The sequence below is a fragment of the Theropithecus gelada genome, chromosome 18, assembly GCF_003255815.1.
Source record: "Theropithecus gelada isolate Dixy chromosome 18, Tgel_1.0, whole genome shotgun sequence".
NCBI lineage: Eukaryota > Metazoa > Chordata > Mammalia > Primates > Cercopithecidae > Theropithecus > Theropithecus gelada.
This window is the reverse complement of record NC_037686.1, coordinates 6,269,864-6,274,748: the sequence shown is the minus strand read 5'-3', so window position 1 is coordinate 6,274,748 and position 4,885 is coordinate 6,269,864. Positions and strand designations below refer to the sequence as shown.

The 4,885-nt window shown below is 43.3% G+C and overlaps 1 pseudogene; it reads left to right on the top strand.

Annotated features, from left to right (window-relative positions):
* The first annotated feature begins 2,848 nt into the window (after positions 1-2,848).
* LOC112611676 lies at positions 2,849-3,771 on the top strand (annotated as a pseudogene).
* The last annotated feature ends 1,114 nt before the right edge of the window (positions 3,772-4,885 follow it).

Genomic DNA, 4,885 nt, shown 5'->3' with positions numbered 1-4,885 from the left:
TCATAGACTATGCTAGGACATTGTCGGGAGACACATGAGAGCTGGAACTCAGGTCTAGGAATTCCAGCTGAGCATGGAGAAGAAGAAATGGAGAGCAAGAGAGACAGGGATGGGCAAGATCAAGCCATGCCAGCATCCAAAGCACAATCAGGACCGCTCTCCACAAGGTAGCTGTTCAGATGGAGTTTGCGGCAAACAGGGAAGCTTATTATTGGAGCAGCTTGGGGTTCTCTTGAGGACCCCAATTCAGGAAACCCTAATCCATGCTAGGATGGGGAGGTTCTTTTCCTTCTGCTCCAGACATTCTCCAAGTGTGTCCTGAGACAACGCACTACCAATTCCAGGTGTGGAATGAGAACTTTACTAGGAGCAAGAAGGGCCTTAAGAAAGAAGTGAGTCTACAGTCATGTTATCTAGAGGGCCCAGGTCTCTAGAGCTGAGCCTTTGCCGGGGGCTCTTAGGGAGATCATTTATAAAAGCAAATATTTCAGTTGTATCTACGCGACACTCATCATTATAATTCTGCGATAAGTTTCGCTTTTGTGTTTCCTGACAACTAAGGGCTGCAAGGTTTTCATTTTCTAATGAAAGAAAACATGGACATTTATCTGCAGAGACAAACACTGAAGCATAAATAATTTCAGGAGTGAATGTATTTGTGGATTATCAGCATAATGGACAATACTTTTAGTTACAGGTTTCCAAGACACAGTGCTATTCAAACAGATTCTCATATTAACCTTCTTTAGAGCCTAGGGCACAGCTTTACATCTTTATTAACTCAGGGAGGGCTTTGACGAAGAAAAGAGACTGAGATAATGAGGCCAGGCTTGTTTGTTTTTTGATTACCTACATTCCTAAGGTATCTAGGACCTAAAGAATCTCAAAGAATGCATCGATTATTTTTCTATTAGATTGACTTTCTTAAATATCAGATGTTTCAAGTGAGCTGATACCAGATCTTAGTTAATCTGTGCCTGAATTCCGTAAGTACCAATAATGCATCACTAGTAGCAGAGCAGAAGTTATGCATAGCTCTGGAACTCACACATAAAATGCGAGGGAGAAGCTGGGACCACCTTAGATCCATTGTAATGAGAACCATCAGTGCAAGGCAGACTTCTTAAATTTCAGTACAGACATTAGACAAGGAAGCAAAACGTATGTAGTGGAGAAAAATAAACATTTCAAGAGCTAAGTAGCATATGCCTTTCCTCTCCGATTTAGACCAAAAATGACCTCCCTTCAGAGCCAGAAGGACAAACGAAGCAGCCAAGGATTGAAAATAAAATAACCCATATGGAGCGAAGGAAAAGAAGAGTTAAAAGAAGGTCACATACCACATGTGTTGGTCACAGTGTCACAGCTTGTTCCAGGGCAGCTTAATGTACTCTTCCTTGGTTGCCTGCTCATTGAGCTGGAGGTTTTGTTTGATATGTGACTTCTAATTGACTGGCTATTTTTCATTAACATTCTGCACAGTTTTGATTCAATAGGTAATTAGTACTGTGAAAGATTGGATTTTAATTATGAGATGAAGAGTCCATCATTTCAATAAGGGTATTTGTGTTCTCCAAAGCCTGCATGTAGCTGACCCAGGGCAGAGGATGCTGCTGGTTGTAACCCTGCCTTCCTTCCAGGTTGAAGATAGGCTGTTTTGAGGGAAGAGGAGCTCTTTTTCACCCTGGGAGCGTGAATCTTGATAAACTGAAGTTGGTCAAGGTAATTCTATTCTGTTTGCCAGTGATTGGCTGAGATACAAGCCCGTTTTCTAATCAGCATTATTGAGGTATATTTTATGGATAAGAAAATGCAGGAATTTTAAGTTTGCAGTTTGGTAAGATTGACAAATGTAAACAATTGCAGCCACTCCCATATTCATGATAGAAAACATCTTCCTCACCCTTGGAAAGTCGCCTACTGTCTTTTGTAATCAGTTCCCAGCCCCCTATTTCTGGAAACCACTGTCTTGCTTTATGTCACTACAGGTTAGCCCTTTTACATTTTTCATATAAATGGAATTGTAGGTGCCTGCATGGGCCCTGGCTCACTCACTGGCCTGCGGGATGCCTTGGCAATGGGAAATCCAGTTATCAAAATTGACTCCAGAAGAGAGAACCTAACAGAACAATAACAATGGAAGAAACTGGGAACATTATCAAACAGCTATCATCCTGCAAAACTCCAGGCTCAGATGGTGTTACAGGTTAAAAAAAAAAAAAAAAAAAAAGGCCCTTCATGAAAAAGAAACATTTTTTTTTTTTTTTTTTTGAAACAGAGTTTTGCGCTTGCCCAGGCTGGAGTGCAGTGGCGTGATCTCGGCTCACCGCAACCTCCGCCTCCCAGATTCAAGCGATTCTCCTGCCTCAGCCTCTGGAGTAGCTGGGATTACAGGCATGCGTCACCACACCTGGCTAATTTTATATTTTTAGTAGAGACGGGGTTTCTCCATGTTGGTCAGGCTGGTCTCAAGGTCCTGGCCTCATGTGATCTGCCCGCCTCAGCCTCCCAAAGTGCTGGGATTACAGGCGTGAACCACTGCACCAAACAAATTTTTTTTTTTTTCCTGAGACGGATTCTCACTCTGTCGTCCAGGCTGGAGTGCAGCGGCGTGATCTCGGCTCACTGCAACCTCCACCTCCCTGGTTCAAGCAGTTCCCCTGCCTCAGCCTCCCAAGTAGCTAGGATTACAGGTGCTCCCCACCACACCTGGCTAATTTTGTTGTATTTTTAGTAGAGACAAGGTTTCACCATGTTGGCCAGACTGGTCTCAAACTCCTGACCTCATGCAATCCACCCACCTCGGCCTCCCAAAGTGCTGGGATTACAGGCATGAGCCACCGTGCCCAGCCCCAGAAAGATCTTAAGCAACATGATGGATTCAGAAGCTCATGAAAAGAGGCCACCAATACTAACATCTTCAAAACAAGATATATCACCTCATATTATAAATGTTGGTGAAATGAAGCATGACTTGTGTGGCTGCTGTGCAGCCTTCAACACGTAGTAATCACATTTCCCATTCAGAAGGTCCTCTTTCAACAACAGCTGTATGCCATCAAAACCCGGGATGCAATACTTCAGTTGAGAAGGGATGGATTTCGAAACTTGTATCCTGGAATCCTTCCCTCATTGATGTAAAAGATAACTAGACTTGCACTTATGTTGATCTGTAGGAGGATTTATCCTGCCTTCTCCACAAGTGTGTCAGTGCTCTAGAGTTTGCAACCTGTGTCGTGGCAGCAGCGCTTGCAGGGACAACAGAAGCAATTTTCACTCCACTGGAAGGAGTTCAGACATTGCTTCAAGGCCACAGGCATCATGACACATTTACCAGCACTTATAAGCCTTTCAAGGCACTGAAATTCCATGGAATTGGGGAGCGTTGTTGAGGCTTGCTGCCCATTCTTTTCCGGAATGGACTCAGCAATGTCTTTTTTTCTTTTTTTTTGGCCTGGAGGTGCCTTTAAGGAGCATCTGTCTACCGCAACGACTCCCAGTGCTCATTTGGTCAATGATTTTCTCTGTGGAAGTCTATTGGGTGCCATGTTGGGATTCTTGTTTTTTCTAGCTAATGTTGTAAAAACTAGCACACAGTCTCAGACTGGTGGGGAATTTCAGTCTTTCCTCAAGGTTTTCCAAAACATCTGTCCGGAATGGGACAGAAAACTGATAAATCTTTTCAGAGGTGCTCATCTGAATTACCATCAGTCCCTTACCTCTTGAGGCATAATCAGTGCAACTTAGGAGTTCTTGTTAGAGGTTATATGAAGAAAACCATCAGTTAAGTGCCATTTATTAACTGAATAGACCTTCTAAGAAGAATGCGGTTTGGCCTCTTTCGTAATTGGTCACAGTAAGTTGGTGTCATGACTCCAGGCCACAGTAAGTTATGGGCAAGGCTGTTTTCCTTAAGCATCAACAAAACAGAGTAAAAAGTTCCAACAGAAAAAATGAATGAACAAATAAATGGAATTATACAGTGTTTTGTCTTTATCTTCTTTTCTTTCACTTTACATAATGCTATTGAGATTCATCCATTCTGAGAGTCAGTAGGCCATTCTTTTTGATAGCTGAGAAGCTTTCCATTGTATAAGTATACTTCTACTTATTTACTGATTTAGATGACCCACAGTTTTTGGCTCTTATGCATAAACCTGTTATGAACATCAAGTGCAAATCTTTGTGTGGAGCTGGATTTCTCAATTGCATTGTGAGTATATATGAACTCTTTAAGAAGCTGCAAAAGTACTTTCCAAAGTGATATTCCCATCAACAATATAAAATTCCAAGATTTCTTTTTGTTTTTTTTTTTGAGATGGAGTCTCGCTCTGTCACTCAGGCTGGAGTGCAGTGGCGTGATCTCGGCTCACTGCAAGCTCCGCCTCCTGGGTTCACGCCATTCTCCTGCCTCAGCCTCCCGAGTAGCTGGGACTACAGGCGCCTGCCACCACGCCCGGCTAATTTTTTGTATTTTTAGTGGAGACGGGGTTTCACCGTGTTAGCCAGGATGGTCTCAATCCCCTGACCTCGTGATCTGCCCACCTTGGCCTCCCGAAGTGCTAGGATTACAGGAGTGAGCCACCACGGCCAGCCTAAAATTCCAAGATTTCTAGTAGCTTCCCATCCTCACTTATATTTGGTATTATCAAGGTTTTTATTTGTTTGTTTTTGTTGTTGTTGTTGTTTTGAGACCAAGTCTTGCTCTGTCACCCACGCAGGAGTGCAGTGGCGCCATCTTGGCTCACTGAAACCTCTGCCTCTGGGGTTCAAACGATTCTCCTGCCTCAGCCTCACCAGTAGCTGGGACTACAGGCATGCACCACCACGCCCAGTTAATTCTTTTTGTATTTTTTAGTAGAGACTGCATTTTACCATGTTGGTC